This window comes from Paroedura picta, chromosome 9 (assembly GCF_049243985.1).
Source record: "Paroedura picta isolate Pp20150507F chromosome 9, Ppicta_v3.0, whole genome shotgun sequence".
Lineage (NCBI taxonomy): Eukaryota > Metazoa > Chordata > Lepidosauria > Squamata > Gekkonidae > Paroedura > Paroedura picta.
This window is the reverse complement of record NC_135377.1, coordinates 81,919,047-81,936,613: the sequence shown is the minus strand read 5'-3', so window position 1 is coordinate 81,936,613 and position 17,567 is coordinate 81,919,047. Positions and strand designations below refer to the sequence as shown.

The 17,567-nt window shown below is 48.8% G+C and overlaps 1 protein-coding gene and 1 long non-coding RNA gene across 5 annotated transcripts in view; one reads left to right on the top strand and one right to left on the bottom strand.

The window, feature by feature from the left end:
* The window catches only part of LOC143845215 (uncharacterized), a 32,487-nt gene extending 17,955 nt beyond the window's left edge, over positions 1 to 14,532 (top strand). For 2 of the 4 annotated variants that reach the window (XR_013234319.1, XR_013234321.1), the window contains exons 2-3: positions 812 to 872; positions 14,085 to 14,532. This is a non-coding gene — a long non-coding RNA (uncharacterized LOC143845215). Of the gene's footprint in view, positions 1 to 811; positions 873 to 14,079 lie in introns of all 4 variants that reach the window. The other 2 variants (XR_013234322.1, XR_013234320.1) reach the window with 2 other exon arrangements.
* BCL2 (BCL2 apoptosis regulator) overlaps positions 1 to 16,985 on the bottom strand; it is a 185,729-nt gene extending 168,744 nt beyond the window's left edge. Inside the window, exon 1 of the mRNA XM_077353416.1 lies at positions 16,849 to 16,985. The gene's annotated coding sequence lies outside the window, so the exon portion shown is untranslated. The remainder of the gene's footprint in view (positions 1 to 16,848) is intronic.
* Positions 16,986 to 17,567: the final 582 nt, after the last annotated feature.

The window sequence follows — 17,567 nt, the reverse complement described above, 5'->3', positions numbered from 1 at the left end:
AAATGAAGAGTTCATGTACACCTATGTGACCTACGAGAAACACTGTGAGATTGTCCCACCTGTAAATCTTCATTAGGCAACAAAGAGTACGGCTTGGTACACACATTCGCACTGCAATTCTTTGCCTCAAGTAGGAATACTAGGGGAATTTCCGCACCCTTTAAAATAGTTAAATGCTTACCTTTCGCTGTCTTATATCCCAGTCCCTTCATATGACATTACCAACATACAGCATCTGGGCAGTAAAGGGCCGGCTACATCCTCCATTTTAAAGTGCTAGTTGGTGAATCCCAAAAAGTGGATTCACCAACCTATGTAGCGCTAGCTAATGGAGAGTAACAAGCAGGCAACCAGCGGAGGGAAGTTATGGAGGCTAAAATGTGTGAAAGGCACCTGCCTCGTCCCGCCCGCCCCCCCCCCCCATCTCCTGGGGACGGGAACATCTTTTTTAAAAACTCTGAAAGCCTGTATCAACGAATAGGCAGGCAAGCATGTAGGTGATGCCAGAAAGAATTTTTCCCAAACATTATAGCACAAAGCGTGTCTCTCTAAACTCCCCCCTCCCAAAATTGGGAATGAGATTGATTTTTAAAATTAACAAGACTTGTGATTCAATATGGGGTAGCGTTCAAAAAGCACCATGCATCTATGATTAGATGTTTCAGCAAAGTGTGCATTATGTAAAAAAAAAATGGGGGGGGGGCATCATGGGACCTTTAAAGAATGAAGAAAGGGGATTGGCTGCCTGGCTTGATTGACAGGCAGAAGAGATTCACATGTAAACCACTTTGCTCTCTTCCGTCATTTCAAGCAGGCAATCTGGAGGGTAAGAAGTGCAAAAAGGCGGCAGAGAACAGCAAGACAGGAAAAAGGTAAGGAGGGGCCAGAGGCCCAATTATATTTAGCGTTACGCCACTCAGCTGGCATAACGCTATTTTTACAGATGTTCAGAAATGCCCAGGTGTCATTTTGCAAAGCTGGGGGGGGGGGGCAACATGGGCTGGTGAGCACATTTCTATAGCAGGGTGAACTCCTTGTACAGCCTTTGCAGCGATCTGAGTTGGTGGGGAAGGAAGAAGGCAGCAAACCAGACAGAAGTTAGCACCCAAGGAGTCCTCTCAGTACTGCTGTACGATATCACATGGGAGTCTTTCAAAAGTTGGATCTGGCCCATGCCCTCTGAAAAGATGCAGCCTGCTGTTTCAGGATTCTACTTACATATGCTTGTGTGTACAGCAAGAAGCAAGCAAAAAATACTTGGTGAAACTCAGCGCAGTGCACATATTACTTCAGTGCTCTCCCAGCTGCACTGGCTCCAGACTGGAGACTGAATCAGACTCAAGATTTTGGTTTTAATATTCAAAGTCCTAAATAGGCAGGGACCCTTGTGTCTACGAGACTGCCTCTTCCACTATTCTCCCCAAAGAGCAAAATTATTATTAGTAGTATTAATTGGATTTCAATCCCGCCACTCCCCAAAAGGCTTGTGGCAGTTTACAACATACATAAAAAACCCAAATAAAATTACCCTAAAACACTAACAGCCCCATAAAATATCTAAACAATATACAAGATGTCCAGAAGCAGTGGAAACTGCAAAAACTAACCTCACCCACTATCCACCATGAGGGCAAGGCCTTGCAGATAGCATAGGGAAGGAAGAGGAAATACTATTCCCTCCTGTGTTGCATTTCTCAAGGTCAGGAACATCTTTTGCCAGTCTGGAACAGAATTATTGTACGTGACTACTAAGGTTCAGGTCACACACACACACAGGATCTCTGTAGCACCTCCATAGTGCAGACAGAACACACTTCACAGCCCCCCCCCTCCCCCGCAAATGTTAGGAATTCGAGATTATGCATTAGAAAACTGGTAATCATTTGGGGGATATTTCTATTTGTAATTGGTACGCATTGGGTATACATCAGCAAGTGTAACAGAGAAAATACTACCGCTGAAGAGTACTGTTCTTCCCATACCAGCTTAAGTTTCAGTTGTAGCAGAAAACCATGCTAACTAGCTGAGTTTTTAAGAAAACTTGTGTGTTTAAAACCAAGCCCATGCAGTTCAGAAACCTTTTCCTTTCTTATGCCCTTCATTTGCCCCATGAAGTGACTTAATCCCCAATTCTGCTTAGTTCTACTGTCCTGTGATTTTATTTTATTATATTATTTTATTTTATTTATTTAGATTTATATACCGCCCTCCCCGAAGGCTTTAGTTTGGAGAATTTTATAACACCCATATAGAAAATAGCCCAGAGCTGCTTTTTTTAAACTTCTTTCTCTGGTGGGTGCCAGGGTGAGGGAATCAAAAAGCTATTTTCCCTCACCATTTGAGAATCCTCCCCAAATGTACCATGAAATATGTTGATGCTTCCTATTTGCTATGTTCAGTTCTTAGAATCATAGAATCATAGATATGGAAGGGGCCATACAGGCCATCTAGTCCAACCCCCTGCTCAACGCAGGATCAGCCCAAAGCATCCTAAAGCATCCAAGAAAAGTATGTATCCAACCTTTGCTTGAAGACTGCCAGTGAGGGGGAGCTCACCACCTCCTTAGGCAGCCTATTCCACTGCTGAACTACTCTGACTGTGAATTTTTTTTCCTGATATCTAGCCTATATCGTTGTACTTGTAGTTTAAATCCCTTACTGCGCGTCCTCTCCTCTTCAGCCAGCAGAAACAGCATCCTGCCCTCCTCCAAGTGACAACCTTTCAAATACTTAAAGAGGCCTATCATGTCCCCTCTCAACCTCCTTTTCTCTAGGCTGAACATTCCCAAGTCCCTCAACCTATCTTCATAGGGCTTGGTCCCTTGGCCCCAGATCATCTTCGTCGCTCTCCTCTGTACCCTTTCAATTTTATCTACGTCCTTCTTGAAGTGAGGTCTCCAGAACTGCACACAGTACTCCAGGTGTGGTCTGACCAGTGCCGTATACAATGGGACTATGACATCTTGTGATTTTGATGTGATGCCCCTGTTGATACAGCCCCAAATGGCCTTTGCCTTTTTTACCACTGCATCACACTGCCTGCTCATGTTTAGTTTACAATCCACAAGTACCCCAAGGTCTCGTTCACACACAGTGCTACCTAGAAGCGTATCCCCCATCCAGTAGGCATGCTTTTCATTTTTCTGACCCAGATGCAGAACTTTACACTTATCTTTATTAAATTGCATCTTGTTCTCATTTGCCCATTTTTCCATTTTGTTCAGATCTCGTTGAACTCTGTCTCTATCTTCCGGAGTATTTGCCAGTCCTCCCAATTTGGTGTCATCTGCAAACTTGATGAGTAGTCCCTCCACCTCCTCATCTAGTCTAGATCATTAATAAATATGTTAAAAAGTACCGGGCCGAGCACCGAACCCTGAGGTACCCCGCTACTCACCTCTCTCCAGTCTGATGAAACACCATTGACAACAACTCTTTGAGTGCGGTTCTCTAACCAATTCCCTATCCACCTAACTATCTGAAAATCCAGATTGCAGTCCTTCAACTTATCCATCAGAACATCATGGGGAACCTTGTCAAAAGCTTTACTAAAATCCAAGTAAATGACATCAACCGAATTCCCCCGGTCCAGCAAACCTGTTACTTGGTCAAAAAAGGAAACCAGGTTGGTCTGGCAGGACCTGTTGGAGACAAATCCATGCCGACTTCTTTGGATCACCAAATTGTCCTCCAGATCAGTGGTCCCCAACCTGCGGGCCGCGGCCCGGTGCCGGGCCGCAAAGGCCATGGCGCCGGGCCGCAGCTCCCTCTCCCCGCCCCCCCCCGCAGTAAAAAACTTCCCAGGCCGCAAGCTTGGGGCCCGGGAAGCTACTTACTGCGGGAGGGCGGGGAAAAGGAATCGGGGCCGGGCTGCGCCCGTGCAGGCCGCGCCCGCACAGCCCGCGGGTGTGGCCCGATACGCGGGCGTGGCTCGCGGGCGCGGCCCGATCAGCGGGCGTGGCGCGCGGGCATGGCCCGCGGGCGCGGCCAGGCGCGGCTCGTTGCGTGGGCGTGGCCCGCGGGCGCGGCCAGAAGCATGGGCGTGGCCCGTGCGGGCGCGGTCCCCGCGGGCGCGCCCCGATGCCCTGCCGGTCCCCAGCCTAATAAAGGTTGGGGACCACTGCTCCAGATGTTTGCAGATTGCTCCCTTTAATATCTGCTCCATTATTTTCCCCACAACAGAGGTCAGGCTCACTGGTCTGTAGTTTCCCGGGTCATCCTTCCTCCCTTTTTTGAAGATCGGAATAACATTAGCTCTCTTCCAGTCCTCCGGGACATCTCCAGTCCTTAAAGAGGTTCCAAAGATGATGGACAAGGGTTGTGCAAGTTCTCTGGAAAGTTCTTTGAGTACTCTCGGGTGCATTTCATCCGGACCAGGGGATTTGAACTCATCCAGTGCAGCTAAATGCCTCTCGACAACCTCTCTATCCATGTTAACCTGCCACCCAGACACTATCCTTTGGCTACGGCCATCTCTAGATGTGCCTAAACACTTCGACCTGTGGGAAAAAACAGATGTAAAATAGGCACTAAGCCTTTCTGCTTTCTCTGCATCTTTCGTTAGAGTTTGTCCATCCGCACCCAACAGTGGGCCTATTGCCTCCTTTACTTTACGTTTGCTCCTCACATAACTGAAAAATCTTTTCTTGTTACAATGGGCTTCCCTGGCCAATCTTAGCTCACTCTCAGCTTTGGCCTTTCTGATGATTGATCTACAGTGCCTAGTAACCTGTAGGTACTCTTCTTTAGAGCTCTGTCCTTCCCTCCATTTCCTGAACATTTTCCTTTTCTTTCTTAGTTCCTCTTGAAGTTCTCTGTTCATCCAAATAGGCTTCTTAGAGCTCCTGCAGTGTTTTCGTCTTTCTGGGATAGTCATTGGTTGAGCATGCAATAACTCTTGTTTGAGTAGCGCCCACCCTTCACATGCTCCCTTCCCTTCCAGCATTCTCATCCATGGTATGACACTCATCATGTCTCTGAGTTTATTAAAGTTTGTCATTCCAATATGACTCCCTAGTTTATATAAATAGCTTTAATTTCCTGATGGACCTTAGCATGCCTCATCTCATAAATCTGAATGTGCTACTGGCTTTCTGTCTGATGTGCACGTACCATGAGATTTCCAAACTGGAAGCCAAACTAATAAGGCTTGCCTAGTTAAATCTGAATATGTAAACATTTACTAGAGCCTCTTGTGGCGCAGAGTGGTAAGGCAGCAGACATGCAGTCTGAAGCTCTGCCCATGAGTCTGGGAGTTCAATCCCAGCAGCCGGCTCAAGGTTGACTCAGCCTTCCATCCTTCCGGGGTTGGTAAAATGAGTATCCAGCTTGCTTGCTGGGGGGTAAACGGTCATGACTGGGGAAGGCACTGGCAAACCACCCCGTATTGAGTCTGCCATGAAAACGCTAGAGGGCGTCAACCCCAAGGGTCAGACATGACCCGGTGCTTGCAGAGGGGATACCTTTACCTTTAAAATCTCCACAAACCCTCCAAGATTGGCGGTTGAAATACCCCCTAACTTCTGAGCAGACTAACCTGGGGGTGGGGTACAAAGATGTAAATGCCCAGCCTAAGGAGGGGCCACGTTGATCTTGGCTTTGGCCTCATCCCAAGACCTGGCGGAAGAGCTATGTTTTACAGGCCCTGCGGAACTCTGATATCAGGGACCTCAGCTCTCCTGGGACCTCATTCCACCAAGTCAGGGCCAGGACCTAAAAGGTCAAGGCCAGGTATACATCCTTAGGGCCAGGAACCTCCAACAGATTAGCCACAAAATGGCCACAGAGCAAAGAGCTCCATGGGGAGCATAAGGAGACAAGCAGTCCCTTCAGATACATCGATAGGTAGGATATTACATTAGCATTTATTTCCAGTATCACACGCTATCTTGCATGTGAACTTCCAGGTGCTCAGTTTTATTTTAATTTGAGATTTTTTTTACTGATTTTTGGAACCACATGAAATAACATAAATTGTTTTCTCACTGTTGTCATTAGCAAAATATTAAATGTTAGAACAAAAAATGTTTTAAATCCCTGTACATGTTGATTCTAAAGAGCATCTTGTGGAGCAGAGTGATAAGGCAGCAGACATGCTGTCTGAAGCTCTGCCCATGAGGCTGGGAGTTTGATCCCAGCAGCCGGCTCAAGGTTGACTCAGCCTTCCATCCTTCCGAGGTCGATAAAACGAGTACCCAGCTTGCTGCGGGGTAAACGGTAATGACTGGGGAAGGGAATGGCAAACCACCCTGTATTGAGTCTGCCAAGAAAACACTTGACCCCAAGGGTCAGACATGACCCGGTGCTTGCACAGGGGATACCTTTACCTTTTTACATGTTGATTTTAACTTTGCTTTCCAGATATGTAACACTGAAACAATGATATTTAATCACAAACGTTTAGGATTGAGTACATCTATAGATTGCAAGTAAATCTATCAGAAGCCTCTGAGGCTTAAGCAAACTGTCAAAACATTTATGTAGTATGCAAATGTCTAAGAAATAGTGTTGAGAACAACACCTGGAGAATTTGGGGGTGAAACCCGAGGAGAGCAGGATCTGAGGCATAATGCCACAAAGTACACCTTCCAAAATAGCCATTTTCACCAGGTGAACTGCTCTCTGTCACCTGGAGATCAGTTGTAATTCCAGGCACCACCTGGAGGTTGGCAACCTTGCCAAGAAAGGTGAAAACAGAATGAAGGCATTTCTCCAGCTAATGGGGAAATGTTTCTTGCCTTCCCTCTTCAGAGACATTTTAAATGTTTAAATTAAATCAGTGCTGAGCTGTGGACACCAGTTAACAGGGATTCCAGCATTTAGCTGGAATGACAGTTCATCTCCAGACTGCAGAGATCTCTTCCCCTGGAGGAAAAGGCTGCTCAGCAAGGTGGACTTAAGGGATGGCAGCCTCCAGGTGGGCCTTGGGGATCCCCTGGAATGACAGCTCCTCTCCAGACTACAGAGATCAGTTCCTCTTGAGAAAAATGGCTACTTTGGAGGATAGACTCTCTGGCAGTGTATCTCACAGAGGTCCCTCCCCAGGCTCTATCCCCAAATCTCCTCAGCCCCCTCTCCAGGCTCCATCCCTACCCAGATCTGGTTACCCTCCCCAGCCCCCACTGGTGGCCAGTGGGTATCCAACCCTGCTATTAATTCATCTACACTGCAAATGTTTTCTATAACCCAGAAGAAATAGTGGGAGATCATGGTTGGTTTTGCTCTTGCTGACTTGATGTAGATTTAGAAAATCCTTTTCTTACTGCATGTTACCACCTAGTGGCGATACCGTAATTTTGCAATTTGCTAGATTGGTATTTGATTCATTCCTCCTCCTTTTCCTCCACTGTGGGGAAAATAGTCGTCTCTGGCCTTCTTAGTTAGCCCTTAAATTTAGGACCCTGGAGCAACAGCTTCTGCTACTTTTTTTAAAAAGCTGTGGTGGTGGTGGGGAATGGCCCACTAGTCAATTTTGCAATTAAAAAAAAATGGATCCAATTTTATGTAAAACTAGGGAAAAAAACCATTGTATAAGAAATACAATGGGCGTGAGCAGGCAGGGGCAGAGCGAGGGACAGGAAAGGGTAGGGTGAGGGAAGGTAGCGTACCCGAAAGAGGAGGCGGCGGCTCGGCGTCCTTGTCTTGGTGGCGGCCCGGGAAAGGAGTGGAGAAGGGAGGCCGTGGGTTTGTGCGGCGGCTCCCTGGTGTCCTGGTGCTGTGCCCGGCAGCAGCGGCTCCTCGGCGGTTTCTTCTTTCCGGTGGCCATTAGGCAAGGGACCCCCAGGCAGCCACGCTGCGCGCAACTGCTGGCGGGGGGAGCTCCCTTGGCTGGCGGCCTGACGCGGCGAGAGGCGCTTTGCGCCTCCCGATGCGTCAGGCCGCCGGCAAAGGAGCAACTGCGAGCCGCGCTCTGCGCGACTCGCAGTTGCTCCCTTGTCAGCAGGGCGGAAATTGGCCGGGCCAATCCGATTGGCCCGGCCGATGGTCTGTCCGGAGGAAGGGGCCAGTCGGCACCCTTCCTCATCCCGGACAGAGCCGCCCTAACTCCTCCCCCTAAGATCTTACGGCTTTATTTAGTCCGCGGCGCCGCGGGCTGTGTTAAGATTATGGAAGCGTTGTGTAAAATTGAAACTAATTTTCTTTCTTTATTATGTTTATATGCTTCCTCTCCCTGTAGGCTCAGGGTGGCTTACATAATTTAACACACAATACAATTATATAATGTTACCAATTTAAAATTAAAATTGCATCAATTTAAAATACAATTGGTCATAATATGAAATTAAGCAAAACAATCGATAATCCCAATCTGCTAAACCTGTCTCCTTTTCCAGAGAATGGAAAAGGAGGTTATGGGTGGTGTCTTCAGCAATTTGGTGAGGATGAGTTAGGCAGGGAGGCCTGCAGCATTTCAATGTTATCTTTAGGCCTCAAGCACACGCCTGGCAAAACAGCTTGGCTTTGCAAGCCCTGCAGAACATTTTAACATAGTCACAGGGCCTGGAGGACCTAGGCTACCCAATCTCAGATCTCAGAAGTTAAGCAGGGTTGGCTCTGATTAGCATTTAGATGGGAGAAGGCTTCCAGGGCTGCTACACAGAGGAAGACACTAGAAAACAACTTTAGCCTTGAAAGTCCCACAGCAGCCTTTACTGTTGAGAAACCCCTGAAACATTCTTCAGGCTTCGACAAACCCTAGGAGTGGTCAGTCCCACAAAGCAGCCTATGCCCAGTCCAATGCACGCCTTAGAAAACAAAAGCCGTGTTTGATCAGCCCATCCAATCCAACATCTGTGTTACGGTTAAACCCCGCCCCCCAGCATCAAGAGTACAGAGGATCACTGTCCCAGATTTTGTGTTCTCTTTATACTGTGGTCCTCAGCCTGGGGGTCAGGACCCCTTTGGGGGTCGAACGACCCTTTTACAGGGGTCGCAGCAGGGCGAGCAGCTTGGCCAGGAGGGGGTGCCATCTACGCAACACCCTTGCGGGGAAGATTGAGATGGAGCATTCATCTGTCTGGAGCAGCAGAAAAGAGTGAGATCGGCGTGGTGGGACAAGAGACAGAACTGAACTGAGAAACCCTGGAAGAAAACCAATTTATACACAATCCTGGACAATGGATCTTCACGCCATTGGTCAGTTTCAGTTTAATTTCTGTGAAAGAACACTTGCGTAGTTTTATGGTTGGGGGTCACCACAACATGAGGAACTGTATTAAAAGGTCGCGGCATTAGGAAGGTGGAGAACCACTGTCTTTATACCTTGCAGCTGAGAGCCACCACTTCTCCATATGTCTATGCTTGTAAGCTGCCGCCACTGCTTGCAACAGTGACTTCCGCGTGTTCAGTATTCTTTGGGTGAAGAAGGACTTCCTTTGATCTGTTCTAAGCCCACTGCTCATTAATTTCATGGAGTGCCCAGGAGTCCTTGCAGAAGAGTGGGAAAGTACTGTCTCTGCCTTCTCTGTTCCATGCATAATATTGTAAAGTTCTATCATGTCCCACCTCTTTCATAATCTCTCCAAGCTAAAGAGCGTTAAACGACTTAACCGGTATCAACATTAAACCTCACTATAGCCTGTAATGTCCAGGATCTCCTCTGGAACCTTGTTTTTTAAAGACAAAAGTTATATCAGCTACCTTCCAGAGGAATGAAGGCAGATTTTAGTGATAGGTTGGATATTTTTGTCAGGAGGAAGTGCATCAAGAAGCAAAAGGTTTTAGCTAGGGTCCAAAGAGTAGGCCTGAAAAATATCTGCAAGCCTGGCATAAACTTGCACATTCAGCTTTATTCTTGACCAGGCTTTCTCAACCAGGGTTTTGTGAAACCTTGGGGTTTCTTGACAGCTCTGGAGAGGTTTCCTGAATGCGTGGGAATTCATTTTTTTAACTGGTTAAACATGTATTGGGTTATGTTGACCCCTTCCAAAATGGCTAATGATGGGCCTGGAGGGAATGGGGAGGGGAGGGGCCTCAGGTGGGCACGTACACAGCTATACTTCCCAATCACATTCTGTACAATCGCGCCAGTACTGGAGTTTCTCGAAATCTGAAGAATGTTTCAGGGGGTTCTAAATGGTAAAAAAGTTGAGACAGACTATTCTAGACATTTACATTGGAAAGTCTGGATGGACCAAGAAAATATACAAGCGTATTCCAACCTTTAGATCAGGGGTAGTCGAACGCTGGCAGGGGTTCATGGGAATTGTAGTCCATGGACATCTGGAGGGCTGCAGTTTGACTACCCCTGCTTCAGATCATGGAGGAGCCCCTGAAAAAAAAATTTCAGGCTTCGAGGAGCCCCAGAAGTGATGTCAGCTGGCCTCCCTGCCGTGCTCCTGAAAAATGACATCACCAGAAGTGACATCACCACCCACGTTAACGGGCAAACTCAAGGAGGAGGGGGGGATTAGGCAAGTTAGGACGGGATTAGGCATGCAGACTCCACTCCCTCCCAGGCACAGGAACCATGAGGGAACTCACTCGTGTTTGGGAGGGGAAGAAGGGGCGCAGTGGAAGTGGACTGCCTTATTATATAGAAATTATGCATTAATCTTGCCTTGCTCACAAGTAGGCCTTAGGAGAGCACTTCAGACCAGGAGGAGGCACGGGATAAATTATCAAAAAACTCATGCTCATGTTCGCCAAAAGACAAGAAAGACAGAGATGACAGGTTGAGGGTCATGCCGTCAAACAGGGAAAAACTTTTAACTACCTCAGTGTTGTCTTTTAGTCTAATGGGTGCTGGGGAGCTCAAGCAGTGCACATGAAAGCTTTTCAGGGAATGCCAGTTGCCCGATAAATGTATGGCTCCCAGCTTTGCAGATCTTCCCCCTCTGGAATTGGTAGAATCCAAGTTCTCACAGTCAATATTTGGAAGGCCTCAATGTATCTCCAATGCTCTCCTCAGGCTGGAGCTGGGGATGGGTCCACTTGAGGCACGCATGCGGGTTCAAAGGACTGCCTATTGGTTAGAACTAAATTGCAACCCTCAGGGACCTACGCCTCTTATTCTTGTGGATATTGTTCAAGATGGCTGACACCTGGAGCATGGTTTTTCCTCCCCAGCCTGGTTATATCTAAGCTTCCAGAAAACAAAATATATACATGTGCAATGGACCTAGGATCGGGCCCTGCAGTCCAATAGGGCCCGTTTGCAGCGGTACCGTACAGCAACGCAGCATACAAAGAACTTTTATCAGGAAATTTTTTTTCACAGAGTAGTTCAGCAGTGGAATAGGCTGCCTAAGGAGGTGGTGAGCTCCCCCTCACTGGCAGTCTTCAAGCAAAGGTTGGAAACACACTTTTCTTGGATGCTTTAGGATGCTTAGGGCTGATCCTGCGTAAAGCAGAGGGTTGGACTAGATGGCCTGCATGGCCCCTTCCAACTCTATGGTTCTGTGATTTTAACTTCTTGCCAGCAGACTTAGCAATTCCTATGTGCCAGAGATTCTTCACTTTGGATTGTTTTGATGCTTAGCTCTCAGCTTCTTTGGAAAGCTGATATCTTTACATTCCTTATTCCCAACCTTGTCAAATGGGAAAGGTTGAGACAGTGGACTACATATTATACTGTCCCTACCAGCTCCTGCCATACTTGGAGGAAACTTCAGCGCTTGACTCATACCACTCAGGCTTCCATCCTGGCCATGGGGTGGAGATAGTGCTGGTCACCCTATTGGATGATCTCCGTTGCCAGCTGGATCGGGGCGATTATGCCATCTTCATAATGTTAGACTTGTCGGCCACGTTTGACATGGTCAGCGAGCGGTTGGCACACCACCTCACAGGGGTGAAGATTCGGGGTACAGTTCTTCAATGGCTGCACTTTCCAAAACTGGACCCAGAGGGTGGCAGTGGGGGATGAGTTGTGCCCTCGCTGACTCCCATGTGGGGTTCCTAAGGGGGTAGTGTTCTCCCCCACTTTGTTCAACATCTTTATAAGCCCTCTGGCCCAGCTGGTACAGAGTTTTGGGCTGGGTTGTCATCAATATGCAGGTGACACCCAGTTCTATCTCTTCATGAATGGCTAGCTTGGATCCCCCCAGATCCATTCACCATATGTTTGGAAGCCGTAGTGGATGGCTAGAGCAGAATCACCTGAAACTTGCTCTACGCTGGCCTGCCTCTAAGCTTGATCCAGAAACTACAACTGGTCCAAAACGCAGTTGCTAGAGTCCTCACAGGTACATCTTGGAGGGCCCATATCCAACCAGTGCTGAGGCAGCTGCATTGGTTGCCAGTTATTTTCCGGATCAGGTTAAAGATTCTGGTTTTGACCTTCAAGGCCATCTGCAGTCTGGGCACATGAGGGACCGCCTATCGCCCTATGCCCCCGCAGGGCTTTATGCTCTGCGGGTACGAACCTTTTGGTCGTCCCCGGCCTCAGGGATGTTCGCCTGGCCTTGACCAGGGCCAGAGCCTTTTCAGTCCTGGCCCCACCCTGGTGGAATGAGCTCCCAGAAGAGCTGCAGGTTCTGCAGAAACTTCCAGCATTCCACAGGGCCTGCAAGACGAAGCGCTTCCGCCAGGTCTACGGTTGAGGCCGGGCAGCAAGGAGTTCATGCCCCACCCTCATAAAATGGCGGTAGCGAGCTCCATCAGCACCCCTTCACTTTCCTTTTAGATGGGATGTGGGATTAATCTAGGATGAGTTTTTTCACCGCAACTTCTTGGTCTGATAGGCCATTTTGTCTGCATTAGTTTTTATTGTTTTGGGGGGGATTTTATATGATTGTAACCCACCTGGAGCCTCTGGGGGGAGGCGGGAAATAAATAAAACAAAAATTAATAATCCCTCCAAGACAGAGGGCATGTGGTTGGGTAGGAAGGGAGCAGGCCAGGAAGCACATTTGCCTGATCCCCATGCCCCAGGGCAGGAATCTGGGAATGACCCTGGATGCCTCACTATCCATGGAGCTACAGGTCACTAAGGTAGCCTGCCAAGTGTTTGACCACCTTCACCAGGCAAGGCTACTCGCGCCCTACCTGTCCTCCTGCGTACCTGACCACAGTGATCCATGCAACAGTCAGAATTGACTTCTGCGACTTGCTCTACACAGGCCTGCCCTTGTCTCTGACCTGGAAATTGCAACTGATGCAGAATGCGGCTTGGAGGGCTCACATTTAGCGAGTGCTGAGACAGCGGCATTGGCTGCCAGTTTCGGCCTGAATTTGATTTAAGGGTTGAGTGCTGAAGTTTCCTCCAAGCATGCCAACCGCCTGTTGCCCTATGCCCCCCGCAGGGCTTTGCTCTCTGCGGGTAGTAACCTGTTGGTGATTCCAAGCCCCAGGGAAGCTCAGTTTGCCTCAACTAGGGCCAGGGCCTTTTCGGTCCTGGCCTTGACCTGGTGGAACAAGTTCCCAGATGAGCTGAGGGCCCTGCAGGAGCTTTCCTCAGGGCCTGTAAGACGGAGCTCTTCCGCCCTGGCAGGGAAGAAGGAGGATCTGAATTGGAAGTCCCCACTAGCCGACTATCACTGTGGGTAATGGGGCAGCCCTCGGAGTCCCATCACAACCGGATTTTAGCTAGCTCTATGGGATTTGAATTGTCGCCGTCATAGGGTTTTCCTTTTAATGGGTGTTTTAATGGGGACAAATGTACCCCCATGGTGTGTATCGCTTCCTTCACACACACAATACCTTTATTGGCATAAAGGGGGACAAATGTATATTTGGGGGGGGGGGGGTAGTGTGACCCAGCTTGCTGAGAGCAGCAGGCTATGAATCGAAGCATAAATAAAATATGACAATATACAGTCGCAAAATGCCACGCGTATTTGAATAAATTCCCCAGGGAGACCAGAGCGATTTTTCCTTTCCTCTTTTCAGACCCATGGCTGTATGTCATTACTGAGATGGGAAAGAGTTTGCAGGGCACACAGTATATTTCAAAGTGGGTCACAGGGATTTGCTCAAAGGCTCAAATATGTGGCTTTATGGGGACAAGATCTGGCTCTGGACTTTATGGCGGGGTGAGCCCTTAGGAGAACAAGGACTGTAGAACCGCTTTTCCAAACTCTGAGTCTCTCCTACCTTGGAGGGCGATGGCATAATGCTTCGTGAAAGTCTCTTCTCTAGCCCAGGTAACCTGCATGACAGCTGTCCCCCAGAGGAGCTTTGCAATGGAAGGCAGCTGATGAACCCATAACCTGAAGGGAAAGAGCTTGAACACCAACTGGGCAAGGAACCTTCACAGCCAAATATGCTGACCTGATAGTGGATACCATCCACCTGGAGATAGCGCTGGGAGAAGCTTTGTTTCCCTTATTGGGGTCCCAATAGCAGACAAATAAAGAATCTTATTTCCTAAATTCCTTTGTCCTGTGTAAATCATATAATCATGACCTTCTCATATCTAGGGAATACCATGACTGTTCAGAGTCTGAGGCCGGATTAGGGAAGGAAATTGGCAAGGTAATGGCCTGGGACAAATGAAAATTGGAGACCATCTTAGGGAGAAAATGCGAATCAGGATGAAGGATTACCTTTGATGGAAGAAAACTAGGGAAAAGAAGGGTCCACTCTAAGAGTGATAATTTCACCACTCACCTAGCAGATGTAATAGAGACGAGAAAGGCAGTCTTCATAGAAAACAGGCCCAGAGGGATTGTTTAGAGCAGTCTTCCCCTTGGACCGGTACCAGGCCTGGAGCCCTCAGTACTGGACTGCGAGCAGGGGGGAGGCGCTGTTGCACATGCGGGGGGTGCCTCCCTCCCACCACGGTACAGCACTTGCAGCGCCCGGAGCGATTGGTGACTTTAGCGGCCAATCGCTCCCCGGCCCAGCGAGCACCACACTACGGGGGGGGGGGGGGAGGCACAGTCACTGGTGGGCGCAAATGCGCAGGCGCATAGGTGCCATGCCTGCGCATTTGCGCCCGCCAGTGCACCAGCGCCTCCCTCTTGGTCCCCGGGCCTCCCTCTCCCCTCCCTGGTCCCTGGTCTGAAAAAGGTTAGGGACCACTGGTTTAGAGGCTCAAAAGGAGGGAGCATAAAGGCAGACAGGACCAGTGATAAAGACCACTGGGGGGGGGGGGGTCAACCTTCAGAGCAGGGAGAAACATGTTAATTCCTTAAGAAATGTTGGGAAAGTTTATGAGCAAAAAGGGAACACCCTTGAATCTGCTCATGGAACGCAGAGAGGGCTGCTAAGTGAGTGTGTACAGATGAAATGTCCAGTTCCAGGGCCTTTACCATCCTCATCAACCGCTCAGAATGACGGCTGTAGTCCTCAGAGGGGAACGGAGAGGAATCCCCGAGGTTGGTGTCCAGGGAAGGATCAGAGGTGGTTCTAGGAGAGGAAGGAGGTTGGATAGCGGGGTTGCACTTACCTGTAACCATTGTTCATTGAGGTCTTGTGTGCAGACACACATTGGGACTGCGCAAGCCCAGGCCTGCCACATAAAGTGTTTTTCTAGCTTTAGCACAGTAGGGGGTGCTACCGTTCCGACACGATGCACATGTGTGCAGTTTCCCGCCAGAACGCACACGTGACCTGAACGGAGCACCCCCTCATACCTCAGTTCCGACCCGCCAGAACCTCGCAGCCAAGTCCACAAGCCATGGCTCATAGTGGGGACGGCGGGTGGGAATGTGTGTCTGCACACAAGACCTCAATGAACAACAGTTATAGTGCAACCCCATTTTCGTCTTCGGTCTTGATGCGCAGTCCCACATTGGGACCTTCACGAGCTTTATCTGAAGGATGGTGGGATGGTGGGATGAGCCCTTACGAAAACAAGGACTGCAAGACCACTCTGCCAAACTCAGAATCTCTCCTGTCTTGGAGGTCGATGGCATAATGCTTCACGAATGTTTCCTCCCGTGCCCAGGTAGCTGCTCAACAGATGTCCACCATAGGAACTCTCCAGTGGAACGTAGCTGAAGAACCCATGGCCTGCAGTGAGTGGGCCTGCACGTTAAGAGGGCAAGGAGTGTTTGCAGCCAAATAGGCACATTAAATGGCCGAGACCATCCACCTAGCCAGTGTATTGGCAGATGCCTTATTAAACTTATTGGGTCTCCAATAACAGACAAATAAAGCTTCTGATTTGCTAAAGCCTTTTGTCCTGTCTAAGTAGGTCCTCCTGATATCTAATGTATGGAGGGACCTCTCGGAATTGGAAGCTGGATTAGGAAAGAAGCTGGGCAAGGTGATAGGTCATGCCAGGTGAAAACTAAAAGCCACCTTGGGGAGAAATTGCGGGTCAGGATGTAAGATGACCCTGGTAGGAAAAATCTGCAAAAAGGATGGGTCAACCCTTAGAGCACCAACCTCACTTACTCACCTTGCTGAAGTAATGGCAAGTAAGAACACCATCTTCATGGAGAGGAAGTCCAAAGGGACTGTCCTCAGAGGCTCAAAGGGAAGGTGCATCAAGGCAGCTAGAACCAATTAAAGGGACCAATGAGGGGTAATTTTAGGAGAAGGGGGAAACAGGTTTGTTAATCCCTTAATAAAATGCTGGGAAAGCTTATGAGAGAACAGGGATCTACCCTGAATCTCCTCATGAAATGCAGACAAGGCAGCCAGGTGTGTTCGGATGGATGAAATTGCCAAACCATCCTTTGACTGGCCTAGAAGATATTCAAACACTCGTGGAAGTGGACAGGAAAAGGGGCACAGTTGTCTGTCTGTACACCAATCCTCAAAACTGGACCACTTTAAATTATAGGAGTGCCTCATAGAGACACATCTGGAATGTAACAACACCTCCTTCACCTCCTGGGAGAAGGAAGTCATATTAACCGGAGTCTCCAGGCTGTAAGATATAGACTCCCAGGTAGAACACCGGTGGAGAGAGGAAGGACAGAAGGTCCGGGCTGCAGGGAAAGGGGAATTTCTGACCTGCCAAGAGCTCTAAGAGAGCTGGGTACCAGACCTGACGTGGCCAGTCTGGGGCCTTGATGGCGTTGTTGGGGTTCCCGTTGAGGGAACTGCTGCTGTTGCCCTTTCTGGCGAGGGTTCTGATGTCTCCTTGGAAACGGAGGGTACTGAGGGAAAGAGCGAGAAGGATACGGTTGATGTTGCTGAGGTGGGAGGGGTAGGCGGAACTGGAACTGTTGGTGGAAAGTGGACCAGAAACATGGGAGGAAAGTGGACGGTCTAGGCTGGAAGGAAGGTGGAGGAGGAAAGGAGCTAAGGGATCTGGCAGTTTGTTGACTCTGTTTCATAGACTTGAGGAAGTCATCTGTGGATGCAGCAAACAGGGAATCTAGTTTGGAGGTCTTCTACAGGGTGTCTGTTGTGGGGAGAGGAATGGGAAGGTGACTGTAAGCCGCTTTGAGCCTCCTTCGGGTAGGGAAAAGCAGCATATAAGAACCAACTCTTCTTCTTCTACTACTTTATTTCTGGCATCCAGAGGGAGTGATGTGCCTCTTAAACAGAAGCGACGCCTTAGGGTGATGGCAGTGGCCATAGAACTTGCAGCCACATCAGCAGCATACTGACCACCACTGATTGCCTGTGTGGAGGTTCTCATAGCCTCAGTCTGAAGCATGGAAGCCAGATTCTTTTCCTCAGGAGGGAGTATGCCCAGGTATTTGGAGATGCCCTCCCACAACACC